The sequence below is a fragment of the Mus musculus genome, chromosome 1 (assembly GCF_000001635.26).
Source record: "Mus musculus strain C57BL/6J chromosome 1, GRCm38.p6 C57BL/6J".
Taxonomy (NCBI): Eukaryota; Metazoa; Chordata; class Mammalia; order Rodentia; family Muridae; genus Mus; species Mus musculus.
In genome coordinates, this window is record NC_000067.6 from 159513847 (window position 1) to 159539343 (window position 25497).

The 25497-nt window shown below is 44.1% G+C and overlaps 1 protein-coding gene across 5 annotated transcripts in view; it reads left to right on the top strand.

Moving 5' to 3' along the window:
• The first annotated feature begins 9882 nt into the window (after window positions 1-9882).
• Window positions 9883-25497, top strand: part of Tnr (tenascin R) — a 408001-nt gene continuing 392386 nt past the window's right edge. For 4 of the 5 annotated variants that reach the window (XM_006496742.4, XM_030252977.1, XM_006496746.4 and 1 more), the window contains exon 1: window positions 9883-10369. The gene's annotated coding sequence lies outside the window, so the exon portion shown is untranslated. The remainder of the gene's footprint in view (window positions 10370-25497) is intronic. The other variant, NM_022312.3, reaches the window with a different exon arrangement.

Here is a 25497-nt window from a genome sequence, read left to right on the forward strand (position 1 = left end):
TATCTTGTGATGATTGGTGTTCACTGTCATCTTGCTAGCATGGAAGTATACCTTTGGATGGGTCAATAAAGGCACCTCCAGAAAGGTTTACATGAGCATGGAAGACCTACCCTAAATGTGAGTGGCACTGTCTCATGACCTAGGGTCCTAGAATGAATAAAAAGATGAAAATCAAGCTGAATACCAGAATCCATCTGTCTCTGATTCCTAATGCAACATGACCATCTGTCTAATACTCCTACCACCATGGTGGACTACTCAAGCTGTAGTAAATCAACCTTACCCTAACTTGCAATAAGAAAAGCACATAATATAAATTTGTTATAAGGCTCTCTGCTTATTCACAAAATAATGAAGAAAATCCCATGGCAGTTATAGCCCTGTGTTTTCACTTCTTCAATATCTCGAATAGGGAGAAAAGGATCTGCTTGCGTTTTTTAGCATCGAATCGTCTACCTCACCTCACATCTACATCTTAGAGTTTGACCACACTTCTTACACTTGGAGAGAAGCAGAGGGGAAGGTGATGGAGGGAGTTGAGAATAGCATGAAGGGCTTGCCTTTTGAGATAATAAGAGGACAAGAGCTAAAAATAATAATAATAAAATAAAAAACAATAAAGGATAGAGGATATAAAAATAAGAGAAAAAGTCTTCTGCTAAAGAATGATAGATAAAAAGATGAAAAGAGATATAAATATTAACAATCTTATAAAAAGCCCCACGTAGAGTCAACATGCCAGTGGGTGTTGGCAATACTGTTGTGAAAATTGGAAAAATGCTCCTTTGGCCATTCTGGTGCCTCTGGCAAAATTTGTTCCATATTTGTGGCACTTGAGCGAAAATAGTAGCCGACCCTTGCTTCAAAGGGTAATAACTTCTAACACTGATCCAGATTGCTGTTGCCAGCAGGGACTCGGCGAGACAGATGCCCTGTGGCTGAAGGATTAGCAGGATTTCCAGTGTGCTTGCCTTCAGGAAAGGAAAGAAGGGCCGAAGAAGTAAGAAGACCGACCATAAGGTGAGAGATCAGAAGAACGGATTCCTTCAGTCTTTCCTTCATTTACCCACTTAGCAAGGATATAATGAGTTGATTCTAGGTGTTAGTCATTTCTGAGCATCATCATCTCCATTTACCTTTCAAAAAAACTCATGCTATATGTTTTCTGTTTTATAGAAGAAAACACAGAAACTCAGAGTGTATTTGTTAAGGTAAGAGAGAGAGAGAGAGAGAGAGAGAGAGAGAGAGAGAGAGAGAGAGAGAGAGAGAGAGAGAGAGAGAGAGAAAGAGAGCTTAAATTCTGTTCTGCCCGATTCCAAACCTTGCTGCTTGCTATAAAACATGGTATGAGGGAACTAAAAATGACTAGGATATAAAATATGTTCTCAAGTGGCAATATTTATGAAGCATGTTTGTGTGAAGCAGGTGCTCTTCTAGATTATGGCAGCCCAGCTCAGGCCAAGGCCCTGCCCTCTGGGAGAGGAAATGTGGTGGAAGATTGGACAATGAATAAATGGAGAGATGGGCTATAAAATGCTGACTGGTGCTGAGGGCAATGATGGAAAATATGGCTTGGGGAGGTCTTGGGGAGTTGGTGGCACTGATGGCCATTAAGAAGACCTGGCTGAGGAATGGTGTTCCTTCATTGAGGTGGGGAAGATAAGGCTTGTGTAGGCAAATGTTTATACTCTGCTAATACATCTATTGAGTTTGGACTGTGTCTTTGATGCTCTAAAGCTCTTATCCAGTGCCTCAGTTGACTAGTGCAATGTCATGAGAGGCAGATGGCATCAGAATTCTTTCTTGATGAAGGACTGGAATGTGGAGAGAGGTATGCGTGGGCAGAACTGCATAGCTCATCAGTGGCTTCACAGAAGCTTAAATCCAGGCCCACTCAACTTAGACCTAGGCTACTGTTTTGCCCTTCACAGAGGTGCTCTTGCAGCATCTGACAAGGGTCTCCAAAGCCAAAGTCATAGCTAAGCAAGAGGCAAGTAGGAAGCTGCTAAATCTGCAAAGGACATTGATTTAAAAAGTCAAGGTCAACCTAAGGTAAAAACATGGGCAAGGTCCATCTAATGTTCTCTACAGATGGATCTGCACAGATGTCCTAAGATGAGGAGGGGACTATTGGGATTGCTATTGGATACATGAGGGAACTGAAAACAACCTTTTCTAGACTTCCAGAGCAGAAGCTCTGGAGTAAAGATCCATCTGGGGATGTAATTCCTTGGTAGAGCAACTTGTCTAACGCCAGCAAGAGCCAGCACCCCCAAAGCAAGGATCTGACCCCAGTCTCCCTATACAGGAAGCTGTGATTTCCCCAGTAAGTATGAAACTTATTCTGCTCACATGTAGAGAAAGTGCTGAAGGAATTGTGAACATGGGCATAGCAAGGGAAAGGTTCAGCTTCTAGAATTCTGGCTAAGAAGCAGGGAAGACTGAGGAATCACAGAACAACGCCAACACTCCACAGCGCCCCCCACCCCAGTCTTTCCTCCCTATCCCCACACCATATTTGTGCTGCTGTAAAAACAAAACAAACCAGAAATGTACCCAAGACTGTTTCAGTTCAGTTACTTGTTCCCTTGCTGTGATGAAATACCACAACTAAAGCAATCTATAGAGGAAAGGGTTTATTTGGCTTGTGGTTACAGAGGGAGAGTCCATGATGGCATGGCAGTAAGTGGCCAGAGCAGGAAGCAGAGTGATCACATCATTTATCAACACAAAGGAAACTGAGAAAACTGGAAGTTGGACAGAGCTAGAAACCATCACGGCACACCCTTAGAAGCATTTCCTTCACCAAGGCTCTGCATCCTAAAAGTTCCATAACCTCCCTAAATAGCCAACTGGGGATTAAGTGTTCAAATAAATGAGCCTGTATGGGGGGGGGGGGAACAACATTTTTCCACTCAAACTACCACAGACTGCGTATAATTTATAAATATAGTCATGGGCTGCAAAATGTCATTGATGAATCAATACAGGACAATGATTCTCTAAGATTATACTGCCTAGTGACACTGTAGCTGTCTCCCCTTGCGTAAGCACACTCTGTAGTGTTCACACAATGATAAAATTGCCTAATTATGCACTTCTCAGAAGTTAGCCCTGTCACTGAATTACGAACGATTTTTAATAGAAATGTGTTGCTCTCTTTTCTGGAGGCTAAAGTTCAAGGTCACACTGCCAGAGATTCAGTGTCTGATTAAGATCTTGGTCCCTTTTTCTAGGATGGCACATAGAAGTGCCCATGGCAGAACCTGGCAGAAGTGACTGATGTTTAAAGAGGGCTTAGCTAGTTCCCTCAAGCCCCTTATGGGTACCTAATCCCACTTCTGCCTTGTTTGGGGGTGGTGCTCTGTAACCAAAGGGCTTACCTCTCCATAATGTTGTGTGGGGAACAGGAACTAAGTGTCAATTTCAGTACTGAAAGGGACCGGGACTTTCCAGTCACAGCAGATCTTTTTATTTCTGGTGAGTAGCTTAGCCTATTAAGCAAAAGGAGAAGAGCCAAAAAGGGAGAGGGACTGGTGTCTCCCCTGGGCAAGAGTCCATCTGGGAGAAAGGTGGGGCAAGGACTTAAAGTTTTTAAAGTGGCTGATGCGGAAGGTAAGACCTAAAATTAGGCCTCTGTTTCTCATTCAGAGGCCATAGAAAATGAAAACTAGGAATCGAGTAAGTGGCTCAGAGGGGAGGAAACCCTACACAAAGTAGCCAGTGAGGGGGTGGGCATAGATGTGCTGACAGCCAGCCTAGCTGTGAAGAAGTCCTGGAACAGGAGTGACACCTACCCTGGGTCCACATCATTGCCCTTGTCTGCAACAAGAGTCGACCGCCAATCTAATCCTCTGCTGCACTGAAAGCAGACATCTGCCTTGCTCTCGCTAATTTAGTGTAGGAAGCCTGGCTCGCTCTCTGGTATAGATAACAATTCCTAGCTGGCAGGCAGGCTGGGGAACCAGGAGCTCAGCTGCACCCCTCCTTAGCTAGCATTCCATCACCCAGCAGTCCTCCCTCCCCAAGCAGGCTGCAGCTGGCCAGGCCCTATCTACAGAGATTTTAGGTGCCAGGGGGAAGGGCAGGGTTAGTGACTCAGAGAGATGCTGCATACTTGCTCTCACAGGCACAGGACTGCAGTTCCCAGAACAGACTCTGCTCAGAACTGTCTGAGCCAGCTCTGCCCTCAGAGGACCCAGATGAACTGGAAGGGAGGAGGTGTTTCAGGCTGGGCATGCTGGAAGTCTGGATGGAAAGGTTTGTGGTACATTAATGGGCACTCTGGGACTGTTGTTCTCTTGTAGGTAAGCATTCCACAAAGGGTCTTGGAGCCCCCTAAATGCTGGCAGGTCCTGAGCACAGCATTCTTTCATCTGAAAGCCAAAAACCAAAATCCATAACTAATATGGACTCGGGGACAGCTCCCTCCATACCTTCTACATGGGCACAGCAGCGGTTGCCTACTTTTCTACTGGAATGTTTTCTATACGTCCCACTGAAAGTTAAGGGTCTCATTACTTATCCCCAGAGGAATGAGAAAGAAAATAATTAGCTTTCTGCCTTGAAGCCTAGTTCATTCCTCAGTTCTGCTCTTAAACTCATGTTTTAAATGACAGTTCTGAGATTGCTAGAGTTAGAATTTTCCAGGAACCTCAAAAGGTTCAAATATTAAGCTATAGCTGGGTGTGGTAGTATCTAACTATAATCCTATAAATATAATATAATATAATATAAATATGTAATATAAAACTAATTATAATATAAATATAACTATAACTTTAACTTGGGAAGTTGAAGTAAAAGGATTACAGTTTGGAGACCAGCCTGAGCTACATATAGGGATGCTGTCCTAAAAGACAAAAGGGGAAAAATAGTTAATCAAATAAACACCACCACATATTAACTTAAGTAAAGGAGCATAGATTACTCAACTTACTGGGATTCAGATTCCTGCTGGAGTTATCATCTCAGACAGCATTTTCTGGAGCTTTCTTCCTGTCCTTGGCTCTACTTGCGTCTGGGTAATTGTGAATGGGATCACTTTACAGAGCTTGGAAATGACTATGGTTAATTCTAGGCTCACATGATTCCTGTTTGGTAAGCTCTTAAGAGGACAATTCTTTCTGAACTTCTAGGGTTCTGTTTGGCTATGTTTGGGGCATGTGCTTAGTCTTGAATCCAGTTTTAGATGTGTTCTGCAGGTAAGGTAATAGGTCTACAGTCTATTGCAATGGCATCAAAGTAAGTGAAGGATTTTGGGCAAGGGTCTTTTCCATCTGCTGCCTAAATGCAACAGCAAATTCTACCTTTTCCTGGAGTTGGCAGTGTTTGGAGCTGTCCAACAGTGCTCTTTCTCTGTTCTGTCAAGTCTCTGCTCACTCTCCTAGGTTCTTTCAACTCAGTGCTGTTTTTTAAAAAAAATTCCTGAGCCATTTTCTACAGTTCTTCCCCTTGCCAATGTCTGCCTGTAGCTCCAGCCTTCCTGTCTCCATAGCCAGCAGCTGTCCCTTCAGAATTCTCTCCAGACATTATCCTCATCATGCAATGAGGTCACCAAGTCCTGCTGAGTCAGGCTGGGACAGAACCCAAGTGCAGTCTTAGCATGCAGGACCTTCTCTGCCTCATTGTGGGGGTGAGCACTTGAGCCACATTGTCCGTATGGAAAACTTTAAAAATTCATCTCTCTACCTCCAAAATCCTGAAATAGTTCCTTCTAAGCACAACTTACAGAGATTAGGGCAATCCAACTTATATCATCTGAGCTGAAAGGCAGTGAGTGAGCCATTTTCTCCAATGCCTAAATGTCCCTACAATGTCTTGACAAGTGGCAACTTTTCTTGAGTTGGACCATGTTTAGAAGTCTCCATTATTGGATAACTCTCCATGTTGGCAACTTTCCTTTCAGCTCTTCTCTCCAATCAGACCACAAGAGCAAAATGAAAGGTGAGTTCCTTATGCTAAAGGTTTGGGAGTCCAAGGGCAGCTTCTACTGCATGGTCTGTATATGTGATTCTTGATTATCTGTATCATCGATACTGAGTACCCATGAACTCATAGTCATTACAGTGAAAGAACTTATCCATGTATGCCCACGGCCAGGGTCTACGACATGGAACTATACCGAAGGATTCAGAGACTGTAGACATTGCACACTCTTGTCTCTCATGCCCCAAGATAGGACCGGGCTATTTCATTGCCTTAGAGCAACTGCTTATTTCCTAAACATTGAGCTCCCTACCTATATAATGTCATCCTGGGCCTTCTACCTACAGAATATGGGAGCTGGTGGTATGCTGTAGTCAGGGAAGAAGGTGCAGGTATAACCAGGATTTTCTTCCCAGTGATGGGTAGAGCCATCTTAAAGTGGCAAGGGATATACAGGGTCCCTCACCTCTCCTGTGAGGAAAAAGTTGTGGAGCAACAAACACAAAAGAGAAAATTCCCACTTCTTGTCCCCCTCTATTTCTGTGCTCATTTGCTCTTTCCCTCTTCTGAAACATTCTCTTTATCCTGGACCCACAGAACTCCACAGTTCTTCAAATACTCCCTGAAGTCAAACATTTTCTTGGCCATCATGGAATTTATGTCCTCATAGGATAGAAGGACAAGTATTTATAACCCTATAACACTGTAGCCATGTAAGCACAAGATTCTGGAGAAGATATTACATAGAAAAGAGGAAGAGTTGCTCTTGACAACTTCTCCCATAAGATACCCTTGGGTAGTAATCACATAAACTGTCCAAGAGCCAAGTTTCTTGTCCCCTTTGTCTCATGTTTACAACAAGGTGTTTTCTTCTAGCTCACAACACTGCGGGGACAGTGGTTGGCCTTGGTTACCCTTGAATCCTAGAGCTTTCATTGCCTACTCTATATTTACCATGCTCCAAAGTGGAACCCTCATCCTTCCCCATTCTTATAACAAAGTCATAGCTATATCTTCTGAGTTCTGTGTCTACCCTTAAGTTCAAAAAACGTGGACCCTAGAACCTTCTGGAATGTTGGGTGGGGCATAGCTTTTCTTTAGGAAGGCAAATCATTATGATGAACTATCCTATGGCTCCAGAGACTAGAGGGACTAGAGGTAGCTGGGTACCAAGGGTGAAACTCTATTTGTTCTGGATGCATAGGTGGAAAATGACAATATAGAGGAGGGTTTGGCAGCTGGAATACTGGCCATTGAGTCCCAGCTTCCAGAGGGGACAGTGTACCAGAGGAGCCTCATCTTTAAGGAGGATTAGACAATAAGGAACTAGTGATTGAGCTCAGCCCAATATTAAGTTTAATTTACTTAGGCTACACTTATGAGACAGCAATGTTCACTTCCATAGCTATTTCCTGAGTATCCACCACTTTAGCTGCAAGGGTGAAAGAAACATAAAAGTTGACCCAGATTAAGAGTTGAGATCCTGTCTTCAGTCTTCTTAGCTCTCTTTCCTGTTGAGGTCTCCACTCAGTAGCCATTATGAATAAGCAAATGGGTTTGAACCTATATACTCGACACCAGAGCACAATATGAGCTCTAGACATACTCTAGCCAGCATCTAGACATCTCAAAGTTAGGGCTTTCTTCAAACTTGACATATCCCAGACTAGCTCATCAGTCTCATTTCATTCACATTCTTCCCAAACCTGTCCACCTTCCAAACTTTGGTATTTTTATATTACAGTGATCTACCCTCTCTTTCTTAAATGTTCCATTCTTCTTTCAGACAAATCTGATCTCATAGTTTGTAGACAGCAACAGAGGATAAGTTTCAGAACCCAAATTCATTAAGGTCCAGATTAATGACAACTTCCTGGTTGAAAACCTCATCAGCCTTCCCAGATAGAACTCCCTCCTCCAGCTCACAGAAGTTAACGTGAAATTCTCTTATCCTCTCTGTATCCTGCCCCACTCAAATCCAAGTTTCCAATATCTTAGCTGCTCCGAAGTAGTCCCACTTTTTAATGCATTTGACAATTCTACATGTAGTAAAAACAGTTATTTTACCTTTGATTGATCCTGTTCTGAACTGACTAGTGTTTCTTTGTGGCTTTCTCTCCTGATGTTCATTGATCACTGGTTCTGTGTTTTTGCAGGTGCCACATGCTTGTTAATGTGTGTGCTAGAATCCTTACAGAGCTGTATGTGCACTTCAGAAAAGAGAAAGTGCATCTTACATACAATGATTTTAGAGTCAAACACACATGCTTTTGATTTGAGCACAAGAGATCATTAGAAAGCTAGTTAATTTGTGTGACCCAGCCTCCTCATTTGTAAATAGTAGGTAATATTTACCCTGGAAGGTTCACAACCCTCTCTCTTCATCCCCTTGAGTTTGCCATGCCTTCAGCTTCAGTTTCTCATTGGCCCTTTGCTAAAATAACCCTCATGCTTCCAGTCTCATCCTAGATACTGTGCTCTGTGGAAGCCTGCAGCCCTCTGGTCAAGTTAGTTTTCTTGCCCGTGTTCTCATTTATTACATTGCCTCTGCCCGTGTCTTGGCATCAGCCTCTGAACTGTCTGGTCTCTGCCCTTTCTTTCCACTTTGAGAAACTGCAAATTCCATAAAAATGGGAACTGTGATTTGCAAAACATCAAATCCCATCTTTGCTCTTCCTCATTCCTTTTAATCCAAAGATTTCTTAAAGCAAGTTATATTAGGTAAGGAATTCATGACTGAAGTTCTGAAGAAAATGCCCACATCTTACTTGATTCTCATTAGCTGGCATTGCAGGAGTTCAGCTCACCAAATTGCTGGCTCCATCCTAGTACTGTATTAGGCTCCAGGCAGTGATCTGCTTTAGGTGTAGAAATTAAATAATGTGTCCTGTGAATTGTTACTAATACCCAGTACTTTCCAATTTCATGAGATTCACAACTGGTTTTTGTATCTGTGAAACTGCCCAAATCACTAAGAGAATGTATTTTCTTAGCAGATTTTCAAAAGTAATAGCAATCCCCACAGTTCATTTGGCACATATAGTTCTAAATATTTTATTAAAAACTCAGCCACATGCAAATTCATTGGAACAACCTAGGCACTTTATTTAGAATACCAACAATGATCACTTGTAGGTATTATCTCATGTTTACTTTAAATGTTGTGACTTCTAAAGTGACATAGCACTAGCTTTGTTATCTTGGACAAGAAATTTTATCCCTTTCTGCCTCAGTCCTTCAGTCTAAAAGATGCAATTGGAGCATTTGCACTGTAGGATTAATGTATGCGTTAAATGAGATGTTACCTGTAAGGATTAGTAGCAATGCTTAGCACTTGGTACAAATGCTGTATAAAGTTAGCTATTATTATATGTCAAGGGTGAATCAGATGTAAGCAAAGCTTTTGGATGAGACTGGAGTTAAATTTCCTGTCAGCTGTATGTTACTCTGTTCCTTCAGCATTCCTATTCAGTAGGGAGGGGGCAGCACTATCCACATTTTACAAACAGTGGAATTGAGCCACAGAGAAGCAAAATGTATAGTGCACGAGTGGCAGCCGAAAACTAAGACTGACTTTGTAGACATAAGTTCCAAAGCACTTTCCAGGTGGCTGAGTTACTGGGCAGTTAATGAGTGTAAGCTTGCCTTTCCAAGTCTGAGCAGAGACCTCCTTTGCCCCTTTTCTGCCAAACATTTATCCTAAAGGCATACCCCTCCCCAATACCATATCAGGTTTTCCTACTGCAACTACAGGAAAAGGATCAGCAAAAGGCCCTTTGTCTTCCTACAGGCTCACCAGAGGGAAGTCTTTGACTCCATCAGGACTGGGACTGTTTGACTCTTTAGAAAAGCAGTCTCCAAGAGTTTGTGGGTGCAGGGAGCCTGAACTCAGACTGTTCAAGAGGACCAAAGACGCGTTGCTTTTCTGTCCACTAGGGGGCTACTTGTAGAAGGCTGGGAAAAAAACAGCTTAAAAATATGCTGCTGAAATTTCAGTAAGAGGGGAAAAGAGAGAGCTTGTGAGAGACAGCAGAGCGGTCCCAGGCTTCCTCATCTCGTTCACGTCAGAGGCAGGAACCGACTGTGCTAAGGCTGTTGGCTCAACACGCAGAGACAGAGCTGGGGCAGCCTCAGAGACAGGGAAAGAAGAGGTCCTCCCTGACCCAAGAAATTACCACGAGTGGAGTAAAGCCATCTGACTTTTTGGTCTTATTTTGGTTGCTTCTTCTCTCCTTCTACTGGTAGACCTACCAGCTGCTGTTTCGTTTCTTTCGTGAAGCCTTCTCTCTGCCTCTCAGAAAAAAAGAGGAAGGCAAGAGAGGGAGAGAGGTGGGCGCTCTAGGTGAGCGCATCAGCTGGCTCCAGCCCGAACGTACAAGAATTCTCTGCTTTGGAAGCTGCTCTAGCTCTCTGCTCTCCGGCTACCCACCCCCCAACCTGGGTAAGTCCGGAGTACTGCGCTCCTCTGTTTCCTTGCTAGCGAGATTTCAGCACCACGGAGAGCGATTAGATGCATGTTTGTTCTTCAAGCCATTTGGCTGTAAGGTTACATCTCTTTCGGCTGCCGATAAAGCGGGGTTCTGCGTAGGGAGAAAAGAAAGGAGAAAGGCGCAAAACTGTGTGTCTACCGAATTAGAGGGGGATATGGACCTTGGCCTTGGGAGTGAGCCTGAGCAAATGTATGTGTGTGCACTGTTGCATAAGACAGGTGAGGTCGGAGCTAGCAGGCTTGTAATTGTGCTAGTCTCCCGTGTGAGGCTGTCCTTTTTATATGTAGCTGGGAGGGAGGGTTTGGGGAAAAGAGTCCTGGGTTTTCCTAAATTAACTCTTTCATACCCAGCCATAGGTGGTGGGAAAGTGTTACAGGAAAAGCCTGGGGGACAGGAGTGGAGGTAGAGTTAAAAGTTGTGCTTCCAGGAGGGAGCTTGGAGAAGCAATATTTTAAAATGTCATTCCCCCCACCCCCACCCCCCAGGATTACCTGGATTCTTGATGTAGTGACAGCCTAACCTGACCTTTTGCTTCCTTTCCTGGTGTCAGTTCCTGGTGGGCAGATGCAACAGGTTAGCCCCAGGCTGGGGGTAAATTTGGGGCTGAGGTCTCTAATTTCACACTTCAAGGAAAATACTCAGCCTGGCAGGGGCTGACTGACTCGAATTATACTATATTTGTAAGCAGGCAGGGAAGACCATCCACTTCTCTCTTACCCTTGGTTGGAGAGAGGAAAAAAGTCCACTCTCCCCTGTTTCCTGGGGGCATTTGTCAGTGACAAGCAGCCCAGAGGAAAGGGTTTGTCTTCACTTGTCTATGGAGTCAGGGGAAAACCTAGACTGGCCCAAGCCTGAAAGTGTCTTCTCCAGCTCCCACCCAGGGCCTCCAGGGCCTCACAGATGGTAGACTGGCATTACTACATTCTACTGCTTTTTCATGGTCTCTCTCTCCCTTTCTCTGTGTCTCTCTCTGCCTCTCTGTCTTCCTGTCTATTCTCCTCCCTCTCCTCCCTCCCCCATCTTCCTCTCTCTCAATACTTTCAATAAGTTACTTCTACCTATCTTGCTTTTTTCCTTAGAGACTCTATCTGCCTGCCCTCATGTCCCTGAGTTCTATTCAATCCTACTACATGAAGCTCCTCAACAAGTGGCCTTGGGGGCTTCCTTCAGTTACCAAAGTTTCCTGGGAGCCAGTATCCCAAGAGGGATGTGCAGCTCCTTGCAAGATAAAGCCTAAACTTGGTTGGCCTCTAACCCTTTGAGGTTCTGCTCACTCTTTTCCTCATGGGGTGGGGGAGGGACAGGTAGGTGGAGTTAGACACAGACCTTCTTCCCAGTGATGTCTTGTGTTACGGTTTTTAATTCAAAATCCTGGGCTTTTCTCCAACATGAGTAAAGTGTTCCCTACTTTGGATTGTGGGAAACTTCTAGGTGGGAGATATAGTTATGAAAGAAACAGTACCACCTTCCTTAGCTCCATCTCCACCCTGAGATTATAAGCAGCAGAACTAGAAACTTCAGTGTGTCTCTAGAATGAATGGCAGAGAGTAGTTTTTAGAGATGGGAAGACAGAGATGTCAGAGGTTGTAATGGTAGAAAAAGATTGAAGCATGCAACTTTAGAGAATCAGAAGCCCACACAGACTCATTCATACTCCATCCTTTCCCTTCACATTCCCCCAGTGTGTACCAGTAAGTGGATGATTTCTCTACCAACTAACTGGTCCCTGAATGCTTAAAAAGCCGTGCCCTTGCAAAGGAGCCTCTCTTAAAGACATCATTTGTTATAGATGTCACAATTATCTTATTAATGCTCCTAGATTCTCTCTGAAAAAAAAAGTGGCCAGTAACATTATTGGGTCCATTTTTAAACAAGCATTGGGTCAGAGAGTGGCAAAAGCAGAAACAGAACTTCTGATATACTCATCTCCTCACCTGTAAGTGCAGAAGTGCTCATATGTGGGAGAGTGAGAACCTGCTGTTCACATATACCAGCAAAGCTTGTTAGTGAATTCACTGTGAAACAGTGGGCTCTCCCTGGGGAAGAATCAGAACCAACCAGACAACTTGCCATGTCGCTGATGCCCAGAAACCAAGTGAAGAGCTCTCTGTGCTGATGGTGACAAGAGTCCCTGGGATGCCAGCCTCCAGGATGAACTGAAGTCACATGCCCAGTGTTCACATTCCCTTTACCTCAGAATGCCAGGCAGAGGCCCTTTTCCTAGAGCACCTTGCCATAGGTGTACGAGTTTGGATGTTTGTTCACTTTGCTGACACAGGACCCTTCATGGGGCCACCTTCATTGAGTCCTCTGTGGTTTGGGATGTAGGAGGATTACCAAGGGTCAGGAAACAGTTGGACTTCTATCACCTAGAGGAGTGAGAAATGGTACAAACTAACTAGACACATAAAGGCTCCACTTTCCCAGAAGCCTCTTCTCTCACACCCGCCAGGGTTCTGGAGAGAAGGCTACTGCATACTCACGTCTGTCTTCCCCTCACTGAACAAAAGAAATTCTGCTAGGCTGCTTCTGAGACAGAGAAATGAGACATTCTAGGAAAAGATGGAGGGAAGGATGAAGCCAGCATCCTGCTTTATTCTCTGTAAATCACTCTAAGTGACCACCATTTACCTCACATGGGTAACCGTTCCCTTTTGTAATAGGGATATAATTCTCATTTAACAACATGGACAGAAGGTAACTACTTGGATTAGAGAGTTTTGACAACTGTGTCAAAATGAATATTTGACCTTTACCCCAAATAAAATATACAAAAGTTCCTGCATGCTTCTCTCCAATTGACCTTTTTTTCTTCCACAATCCCTTTGCTTGTTCAAAGCTACCATCATAGCTCAAACGGCTGCACTGTGCAATATAAATAATGCTGATTGCATTTCATGGTAGATGTGTTATGTGGACCTTGGACTTTCATGTGGACATCTCAGGTTCTATGTTTACTGATTCTAGATGGGTGGGAGGAAAGGTTAGGGAGGGCTATGTTCTGCATCTCAGCTTGTTGTCATGGTGGTAGTCCTTTCAATTGTGTGCATGAAGGCAGCAATTAAGTCCAAATAGTCTCCCCCAGAAGACCCTGCAAGTTCCCGCCTTTGAGATAATCTGAGTTCTTTTGATGGTATTACTCGGGATATGAGGTGGAAATCATTATTAAAAATATAAAGTTAAGTTTCAGGTGTATGGTCATGAGTCACTCTGACTGGTCTCCCAAGAGAGAGCTGAGGAAAGAGTACCCACATGAGCTTAGTAGAGAGAGAAAAACAAGAGCTCATTCCATGAAATCCAGTTTCACTCACAAAGACCTGAGTGGGCTATGTGCATTTATCCTTATTATTTAAGAGTGGCTTTAAAACCAGAAACTATATGTTGGCCCCATCTATATCTCTATCTGTATATCTGTATCTGCATCTGCATCTGCATCTGCATCTACATCTATCTATCCAGTTCTATCCAGTGATACTCCATTCAACGTGCTTCTATCTCTGGGCTTCTTGCTCCAGTAATAAGTGCAGTTTCCTATCCATCATTTAGAAATAATGGAGTTATCAGGTTTTTGGTAACTTTGTGAAGTATTTTTGTTTGTGCCGATATGTGTCTCTGTGTGTGTGCGCACGCGTGTTACCTTTTTTTTTTTTTATGCAAACCACAAGAGGACTTTTTATTCCAAGAGTGCTCTGGGGTCCACAGTCATACACCACGCAGGGGTAGAGGTCTGTGGCGCCCTGAGTAGCTGGATAAGAGGGTATTTAAAGGAAGAAACCACAATTCAAGGGAGTGTTATCATGGCATCTTGCTAATTTTCTTCCATCCTATCTCTACTCTAAAGACAACTGGTTAGAGTTGAGGTACCGTACACAATTGAACCTGAGGTCTTCAACGAAGAATGGAGTTTCTTCCAGATCAATCAGCACACAAGAGTCCTCAAAATTTGGCTATGTGAATCATAGATCCATTTACATGCTCAGTAGATAGCTAAGCCCTCTGCCTCCCTCTATTTGAATACGTTCCTACAGTGCTTTCTTTCAGGATATTGTCCTTCTGAACTCACCTTCCTCAAAGGATGCATCAAGCCAGCTCTTCTACAGGAAGGGTCCTGGGTTATCTCTCTCAGATGATATCTCACATGGGTAGTGTAAGTTGCTAAGCTACACAATATGAAGAACTAAAAGATGGCCAAAGGGCAGACTCCCTAAATCTAGGTAGAAGATTGTGCAAAATTTCAAAATGTGAATGATGTCCCCAAAGGCACTTGGAGTAGGTGACTTGGCAGAAGTCATCATTGCTTTATCTTGCTCTTGATTTTCACTGATAAAGACGAGATTTGCCACCTAATTAGTATTGCATCCTCTGAAGAGTAGGGCAAGAGGGAATGTAAGAAAGTTGTTTCACATCTATTTCTAACCACATGCAGGTCTTATTAAAGCTTAAATGTTATTTTTGGCTACAACTGTATTGATACATCTTTAGCATAGGGAGTGATATGTATATCAGTTGACAGATAGACCAATAGACCTTAACAGCCATACTTTCTTTGCTTTGATCTTTTTATTTGCCCCAATTTCCATTTATTTATTTATTTAGTCTTTTGGGTGACTCCAATTTAGTGGCCTACAGTGTTTTCACTTGGTGTGTACCCATAACCAGCACACACATTCACACCATTTCATCACCCCAAACTGAAACTCTGATAATAACTTCCATTCCCTCCTTCCTCTGTCTCCGCCAACCACTGCTTTGCTAGTCTAATTTAAACACATTATATAGATGGAATCATCTCATTTTATCCTTTTGTATCCCACACTTACAAATTGCTATATTTATTACTAGCTTGTGTGTATGCAGAGGGTGGGGGGCACACATCCCATGGTACACATGTAGAGCTCAGAAATAACTATGGGAGTCAGTTCTCCCTACCACCTTGTTTTTGAAGCTGGATCTCTTTCTGTTTCTGTCATACAGCATACTCTAGTGTAGCTGGCCTGTGAGCCTCTGTGATTCTCTCATCTCCACCTCCCATCTTGCCATAGGAGTGATTGGACTCCTGATGCTGATGTATCCCCCCACACAGATTTTCTTTGTGGGTTTCAAGAATCAAACTCAGGTCAGCAGGCTGAGTACTTTTATCTTCTGAGACATCTCTCTGGGCTCCCCACTATCTATCTCCAAGTATGATATATTAAAAAAATTCACCCATTTTGCAGTAGGCATCAAAATTTCCTTCCTTTTCACTATATATATATATATATATATATATATATATGTGTGTGTGTGTGTGTGTGTGTGTGTGTGTGTATGTATATATATATATCAGCATTTATCTGTGTATGAACACTGAACACTTAGATGGTTTTTGTCACTTGCTTCTGTCTTACTCTCCAGACAATGGGAAGGGCACCTCCCTAATCAAAGCACTGATCTAAGTTTAAATCATTCCCTTTCCTGATAAGCCTGAAGAGGTAGTTCCTAAAAGCAAATGGGAGAGGCTACATGGAGCTACTGTGTATGAATGGCCTGGTTCTGTTTTCCATGCTTAGGTATCACTGGTATATGTGATAGAGGCAGTTTAAGTGAACTGGTGTCCTAAATTTCTATCTGCTGACATGGCCCAGCTGTATCCCAGAGAAGTTCTAAGAGACAGAAAGAGGCACATTCCTCCTGCCTGAGCTTTGGACTGAGTAGTTTAAGGCCAACGTCCTAATGGCAGAGGGGCTTCTGAGGTCTGCACGAGGGAGTCCACAGACTCATTACAGTTTTCTGAAGGATGCTACCCTGATCACTTAGGGACGCTTATCTTTTGGGAAGGGCACCTCCAAGCTCACTTGATGTGGTTTAATAGATGTCCGTGAGTTGGCTGTAGATGATTCAGTAAAAGGCCCTCACTCAGACATAGGAGGTGGGCATGTGTTCCTATCATGCTATGTGGTGAGAAAGAGACAAAAAAGAAGACTCCTGGAACACTGATTCAAGGACAGCAACAACCAGGGTGGTTAGTACCTGACAGCCACTTAACCACTTAACAAAATCTCTAAGCTGGAATTTGGCCTATGATCCAAGTTTAGCTTAAAAAAAAAAAGTTTCATTTCTGGGTCCTAGCTGCTTGTAATTTTTCTATTGATTAGTTATAAGATTAGCCAACACTCATTGAGTATTAACAATGCATGTTAGTCAAGTACTTGGCATGGAGAATGCCTTTGATATATGCTTTTATTACAATTAATAAACACTTTTAACACTCTGTATCATTTAGTTGGCTAGTCATGATGATAGATATTATTATCCCCATTTTACAGATAAGGAAATTGAGGCATTGTGGTTTCAGATATCTTGCTCAGCTAAAGTACCGGAGCTTCCACCCTTTTACCCTTTTTAGTAATAACAGCCATGATTTATGGAGTGTTCATGGTTTGCTTGGCTCTGTCCCAGGCCCTGCAGTGTTATATCTCACTTGGTGCTCACAGTTTTAAGTTCATCCACTGTCAGGCTGAAGTTGCTCCATGCGATTCACTGTGATGATGTTGCATAGTAATTCTCTTATTTAATCTTTGCAATCCTGGAGACAAAACATCAAGGAGAACCTTATCCAGCCAAAGGAAAAGGGGAGACCCCAAACTTGAACCCTTGTGATGGCTATGAAAGAGAATGTGTGAATGAGCAGTGCAAAGCTGAGAGGTTCAGAGAGGTTAGTTTGCCTAAGGCCACATGGCTAATGGGTGCAGGGCTGGCTTGAACCATTGACTAAGCCCCTATTTCTTTCCAGACTGTGGCTTGCCTCTGCTTTCTTTCAACTTAAGTTACACATATACAGAACCCACAGAAGAAGAGACTGTAGGGGCGTATACCAGTAGGTCAATGCTGAAAAGGTAAAGGCAGGCTTGAGGCCAGCCTGGGCTATACCTTTCAGGATCTGGAGAGATGGCCCAATCTTTAAAAGATTTGTTGTACAAGAATGGAGACCTGAGTTCCATCCAAAGCACCGTGTGAAAAGTAGGACACAGTGGCATGCTTGCCATCCCAGCCCTGGGGAGTAAGACAAGAGGATCTCTGGGGCTCACTACACAGTCAGTCCAGCCAAATAAGCAAGCTTTGGACCAGTGAAAGAGACTTTGTGGAGAAGAAGGTGGAGAGCAATTGAAAAAACCCTGGACTTCACATACACACATGCACATACAGACAGACATGAATAGGTGTATTTGTTAAAAAAACACATATGCACATGAAGAAGCAAGAAACACAGACTTGGAAACTTGACTTTAAGTTACTGCTCTACCATATACTGATCTATGATGACCTAGGGCAATTACTGAATCTATTATAGTCCGAAACTCCTTATCAAACTTCCTGTCCTCCATCAGCCTTCTGAAGCCATAGATACTATCATGTTATCTATAAGGAGTTCCCCTGAGAGTTAAGTAAGGAACAAGTCCCAGTGCCTAGGACAGTGCTGACATGGTACCTGTTCCTTAAGATTGATGGTATCATTTGCTATTCAATGTGACCTGCAGACTGAGCGCAGTCCCTGTGTACTTGACATCTTAACAAGTGAACAATTATCTGGGTTGACCTGGATTTTATACCCTTCTCAAGTGCTAATGGGCTAGACCACCCTTGTTTTACATCGCCTTGACTTTAGGAGTATCTATTGGGCTATATATTTTTTTCTATTCTTTTAGCACACACTCACAAAAAGAACAGACTGATATTTTAAAATATCTGAAAGATGCCTTTTGACAATTAATTATGGAGAAACTGTACCAGACTGAAATTAATTTGAACCTTAAGGAGACACTTGGGGTTTGAGCCCTACTCTGCTGGAGACGTCAAGCCTTTGCCTTTCTTTCTTCCTCCTTTCCCCTCCCTCCAGATTCTTCTACCATTCTGAGTTTTATTTATGAAACATTTCCCTTCCTTTATAATTATGTTTTCCATAAGAAGAACATCTAACAGCCACCTCCTGGCTGGGCTCTAGTAATTGTTTGAATTTTTTTTGACGGTGTGCAGTTTCAAAGCCTTGGGTTTATATAGATTACCTTGAATTTATCTCCTCAAGTGCATCGGGAGAGAAGCCGCTGCTTGCCTGATGGAGTAACGTAAACCACGCCACTGCTGAGAACTAGCGATGGTGTGGATGGACGATTTATCTAAATGAATTTCTGTAAAACACACACTTTAATAAGCTAGGGTTTGCCTGCCTGTCCTGCATAAGTGCCTCCCGATGTCCCCTGTGGATGTGTCAATGCCAAGGTCAACAGCAGTGACTGGCCAAGGGACAGGTGGGGAGGGAGTCAGCTGACAGCACCATCCCCTCTTTTCCTCCTCTGACAGCTGGCCAGCTGTGAACAGGGGTGAAGATGCAGGCAAGCAGAAGAGATGGCAGCCCCGGGGCCAGAGAATTATGTTTGTCCTGTGTTGGTAGATGTGGACATCCAGCTGGGCAGAGGGACAGGGTCCTGAATAGCAGATGAGGACCTTGCAAATGACTGTGTGTTGAAAATGGTAGAGGCCAGTGCCATTGATAAAGGGGCTTTTCCCTCACGGTGACCTAGGTTGTACCACAGAGAGATAGAACTTATAAAGCCAGCCATCAAGGCTCCCCCTCAAAGCCATATATATTTATAGAGATATAAATGAAGTTTAATGCTGGTGAAACTCACTATAAAAGCAAAAGACTTCATCTGTATCTACTTTAGGTGCAGATCAGCACAGGGCCTTTTGCCTGCTTCCAGCTGAGGGTGCACACCCCCACACTCTTTCAAGAGCCAGCTGCTTGGGCTCTGGAGCTACCAGCAGGGTAAGGAAGACAGAGATCCCTTGAGCATTTTCAGAGAGGCGCCCAACAAAGGCACACTCCCCTTATCATCCAGGGCTGTTTAAGAACAGCAGCAAATAGCATAGACAGGCAGAAGCATTGCCCAAATCAAGCAGCTTCAAACAGTCAGGAGTCTGGCTTTCAATAAAACAATTTGAGAAAGGTTTGCTTTTCATCTGCTTTGGAAGCTGCCAGTTTCTGCTCCTCATAGCTCCAGATGGGATACAATTGCAAAGCCCAGTTGAGCAGTCCGTGTGCTCTGTGTGCCTCCTCTGGCCCTGCCTCTCTTGCCATGTGTGTTGGGCATGTGGCAACCCCGTGAAACTGTGCCTGACAGAAGTTGCATCCTGCCTCTGCCAGCTATCCCTGAGTTGTCTGGGGGAAATCAATTGACGTTTCTGAGCTTCTGCTTCCTCTCACTAGGGATGTGACAAATAGTTGCTGCCTCTCCAGATTGTTGAGTGTCTTCAGGAAGATGCCAATTTCCACACAGAGACTTATAACATCCTACGGGTAGTGAGGGGCTTCAGTCCATGGAGTTCTCAGCTGGTGGGAATGCCTACAGCTGAGAAGGTACGTTTTAAAGGAGAGGATTAAGGGCTCAGACTGCCTCGACATATTTTCTCCCTCCAGGCTGGAGATGCACCATGTGATCCCAACCTGGCTTCAGGAGCAAAAGCCTCCAGGCAGTGTTGAGGCATCTTTCCTTTCTTCATAAGGTTTATTGACTTTTTAAAGTATATGTGTATGACTGTTCACATGAGTGCAGGTGCCCATGGTGGACAGAGGAGGGGGTCAGATCCCCTGGGGCTGGAGTTACAGTCACCTGAATAGATGCTAGGAACAGAATTCAGGTGTTATTATTATTATTAATATTGCCATTAATTTTTACTTATTTGCTCTATCAAGATAGTTTCTCTGTGTAGCCCTGGTTGACCTGGAACTTGCTCTATAGACCTTGAACTCAGAGATCTGCCTCCCAGGAGCTGAGATTAAAGATGTGCACTACCACTGTCTGGCTAGAATGCAGGTCTTCTACAAGAACATCAATTTCCCTTCCTCTGCCCCTGCCGGCCACCTTCTTACTGTTCAGAAGACCTTGACATCCAATGCAGCAGCTTCCCTGGCCAAACAAAAGAGTGCTTATCTTCATGTGGAGGGGTGGAAGTAGGGGTCCCCCTCATCTTGAGGGCCTGTCAGTGTCCTAACTGACTCATTGGAAAGATTAGAGGCAACATTATAGCTTCCTGGCGTACCATTTCCCTGAGAGGGAAAACCTTCATGGTCTTTTGAACTTGACTATTAAGAAGGCAGGAAACTATACCTGGGGTATAGATTTCTACTTGGGTCACCCACCATCTGAGGGATGGACAGGGTGGAGTTTTCTGAAAGAAGGACCAGGAGCTACTGATATGAAGCCTGATGGAAACTGAATAGGAGGTAGGGTAGGAAACACTATCAGTCCATCACTTATTAAAAATGGTCTGAGACACAGTGCCTGAGTGATTAAAATGCAAAGTAGGAATGTGTTGTCCCCACACCCTATCCCTGTCATCTCCTTTCCTCATTTGTATTTTATCCACTTCGTGTAGTGAGAATGGAAGACAGCAGCTCTTCTTAGGGACCATGAAGGAAGAAAATCAAACCCTAGGCAGAGTGCAGTGACTTCCCTTAGCACTACCAGGCCTTGTTGGGATGTTCAGCATTATCCTTCTTTGTGGCTCGAGGTTCCGGAGACAGCAGACAGGTGATCTCTGTATGCTTACTCTCTCCTTGCTTCTCTGCTCTCCTAGTAGGGTCTCATGGGCCTCTACTGACCACATTAGACAGAGGGGCCATAGAAGCCCACATAACATCCTCAGACTCTGAAATATGGATATATTGGGAAGACATAGATATCTTGGGACGCAGTGACTATTGAGAAGATATGACACCTTGGCTCACGCATCTTGAACTGTACTCTTCTCTCTTAGTTCTTAAGGTTGCTAAAGGGATTCCTCATCAGGGGAAGGACCTTTTTCATGTTTGAAGATTCACATCTCACTCTGGAGTCAGGCTCAGCTACCAGCCTATGTAGGCCTTGCCAGTGACAACTTAGGATGTCTGGGGAGTGTCAGCTAGACATGTTGGAGGCAGATGCTCATGGTGCTCTGGGTTCATAAATCATGGGCTAGATCCACCACTGTTTAGGAACACAGTCATTGTTAGCAAGAATTCCCATCAGGCTCCAGTACCTCTTGTGTGTGAATACAAACTAGTCTGCACAATTGCCTTTGAGTGCAGTGTTATTATACTTCCTGTTTTATAGGAGGAAAACAGAGGCACCCAGTCTCTGATTTTCCTGAAGATCACACAAATAGAAGAACCTGTATTTGAGCCCATGCTCTTCCTTAGCTCTTATTGACTATGCTGCCTCTGTTTCACTTGGGAACACGGTAGCATTCCCTGGTTCTTGAGTGATACAGGAAGCTGAAGAGTCAGTTCTTGCAAAAGGTTTGTTGAAAGGAAGACCATAGCAGCTGTGCTTTCTCTGGGGCTCTGAGCAGCAATCATCACAACTCTTGACCTTTGTGGATTTTTTTTTTAAACAAATCACCACCTAACTCCAGGAGATGAGGAAATCTCTGCTTTATGCAGCCTCACAGGAATGCGGTTCTTATCCAGTGACAAAGCCTCCCCCACCTTGTGGCTTAGCCCCCTGGGGATCATCTGGGACACTTTGTAACTAGCCCTTTGTGTGTGGAATGCTTCTTTCAACTCTGAAATGACATTGTGCAGGACGAGATTCTCACAGTGTATTCCCAAATGACTGATGCAGCTTAGGGATGGGGGAGGGGGAGCTGTGACAGATGCCACTTTACCCAGTTTGTTCCTTTTGACGTTATTATTCGAGTACCAGTGGTAGCCAGGACCCTCCAGAAAGCTAAGGGGAAGACAGGTAGTGCTGTCTGGGGTACAAAGCAGCTTAATGGCAATGTGGCCATGTCCCTGCCCTGTGACAACAGCAGGGAATGGGACAAAGAGGTAGGTAGATTGTTTCATGCTTCTTAGTCACCTACCATGTGTCAGACACAGTGGAAATGGAGCCCAAAGCAGACTCATCCCAGAGGAGACACACTTGAAGATAGGGCTAGCCTGAGACTGGTATTTAGTTCTTATATTAGGTACTGGGTGGAAACTTTTGGGGAGAGATTTATCACAAGTCAAGGTGAGAAAATTCATGAACAGGACCATCACAGGGTTGGAATAACTACCTGCACACAGGAGGATACAGATTTGGGAATAAAAGACTATGCATTCTGGACATTACAAACTTGAGCATAGTTTTTAACTCTGCCTAGCTATGCCCCTTGAGACCTCTGGGGCCTCGAATTCCTGGTTTGAAGCGTTGGGTGAAGAGGAAATTCAGATTGTAGCCACTGATGAGGGGCTACCTCCATAAGGGGTGATTGTAGCAGCTGAATAAGGAAACATTTACTAGCCCCCAGTGTTCCTTTCCTGCTGTTTTTACTTTTCACGGTCCTGTTAAAATTTCACAGAAGATGACTCAGTGAGTAAGAACACTTGACATGTAAGTGTGGGGACCTGAGTTACTGTCTGCAGCAGATCCACAGAATGCAAGACATGGCTGCACTTATCTGTAATCCCAGGATGGGGGCGCAGAGACAGGATCATGGTTGGGGCTTGCTGACAACTAGTTTCGCTCTAAACTTGTGTCAAGGGAATAAGGTAGAAGTGATAGGTCAGGATCCTCTTCCAGTTTCCAAGTGCATGCACAGGTGCACTTGCATGTAGATATGGGTATATGCCACACAGACACACACACAGACACACACAGACACACACAGACACACACAGACACACACACACACACACACACACACACACACACACACACACACATTTTCAAAGTTCAACAATGTGACCATTTAGTTGCTTCTCTTTCTAGACTTTCAGTGAACTGTCCAAGGTGGTTCAGGTAATATGTTGCAGGATGGAGATTACGGCCGCCTGACCTTGTACCTTTCTGTTTAATTATGTATAGTCCCCTTTCTTGTGCTGAGATTGAGCTGGCCAGCAAAATTACAACGGTCAAAAGACTCACTTGTCTGTGCCTAGAGGACAGAACTGATTCCCTAAGGCACTGCAGCAGCTCTATATGTTATGGATAGGGCCTGGGGCATCATTAGAGCCCCTCCCCACTCTTTTCAGTATTTTCCAGGGTAGCCCCTCGACAGATCAGTGGCGAATTTCTATGATGAGGCCATCTCCTGTGGCCTGGGTAGCATGGGCTCTCTTGATCATCACCACACACTGCAGCCCCTCCACAGGAACCTAGTCCCCTCCTTTGCATCAGAACAGAGGCAGGAGGCCATCAGGTCATCATCCCTAGGTGTCACCCCACAGAGAAGCCTCCTCCCATAACAGCTGTCCCTGCACCTTCTCCTGTATTTTCCTTTAGCACATTTGTCAACACAGGACATCTCTCTGTGACTTCCTTTTTATTATCCATTTCCTCCCTGTAGAATGCATCCTGGAAGACCTGGACTTTTACTGCTAGTTGCACTCCCTGTTCTGAACTGTCCTTGAGCAGTACAAGCTGCCTGACTGAGTCAATGAGTGGGTGAGCTTTCATCCAGGATTATCTGTTCCAGCTAGTGGTTGCTCAAGGCTGGCTCTGAGCCACTCACTCTGCCAGTGGCTAGATTATGAGTTGGTTCTGTTTTTTGAGGAGCATCTTGTCTGGATAAAGTAGAGAGAGAGAGAGGTACACTTAGGTAACTTCCTCATTGTGTGAAAGGCTAATGCTTGAGGAACAACTGTATGTGTGGTAGGAGGCTAGTGCAGGGTAGGAGGGAGGGAGAAAGACTCACTTTGTATAGCTTCTGCAAAGGAGGTGGTATGTGCACTATTCATATTAAGCATTGGGGTGGGGGTGACTACCAAGGTACTGTGTTTGAGTAGCAGTACTGGGTCATGGTTGGGTAGCAGAGGGGATGATGGGAGATTATGTTGTGGAAGGAGACTAGAATTCATCTTTACTCTCACAATATGCACGAGGGAAAATTGCCAACAGCTTGGAGAACTTTAGCTGTGAAATCTGAAACTATGTTGTTCACGCGAGCTTGTCACCTCTTTCATACGAGAACAAAAGGCACAGCTTAACCAAAGCCTATCCACAATTGAGGTGTTCTTTTATATTAACCGTTGTCTCTAATCCAGAGACTGTGGACTTGGGGCTGTTGGGGGGTTGGGGGGAAGGGAGACTGCAGAGCCTCCGGGCTCCTCCCGTTGCTGGAAGGCTCTTCACACTTTAACAAGAGGCCAGTTTTCAGCCTTCCATGCTGATTCCTCCAGTGTCCTCAGAAAATGGCAACACTGTGATTGGTATCACATAAGTTAAAGACAACTCTGTTTAGTGAGCATGAGGAAGGGGGAAGGGGGAGAAAGGAGCTCTCACAGCAGAAGCCTTGAATGCCCATTTCTGTTTCCTTTAACTGTGAGTTATTGAAGAAAATTGTCCATTCTGTTTACTCAACCCTTTCTCTTCGAGAAAGATGATAAGGCCGGAGGCTCCCATGCCAGCGGCCCCCACCCTAGGAAAATGTTTCACTATTGATCTGAGTGTCAGTAACTCAAATACTGGTGCTTACCCTGTGCTTGAACACCTAATAAAAATTTAAATTATTATTTTAAAAAATACACACTAGGTAAGATACACACATCACCAAGGAAGAACTTCTTAAGCATTGTACAAAGCCAGGCACACCCACAACACAAGAGCCTTGGCAAGGAGCTGGGGGGCTAGTATTGTGACTTCCTCCATGATGGGCCTCACTGTCTCTGCTTCTCTGTGAATGCTTCTTCTTTGATGTGGACTTCTTTGCCTGGCTCCATAGCTCTGATCTAGACCCTGGTTTTCACACTCAGTAATACCAAATGTGTGTCAATAGCAGTTATTTCTTTCTAACCGTTTCTGTTATAAATAGGAAGAAAGAGTGGCATTGTGAAAGAATCATACACGCAACTTTCATGGACAGACCTTAGCACATAGTAGGTGCTCAGAAGATGGCCCTTCTTACCCCCGTAACGTGCTTCACAAGATCGCATATTCAGTTCCTTCCTCAAAATGTCCTGCCCCGTAGCCTATTAAAATCTGAGCCAGCCGCCGTTTTACTTGAAAGGCTCTGAGCACTAAATCACACCTATACATAAATGATTGATAAGGAATTAATAGGTTAGGTGGTAGCACTTATG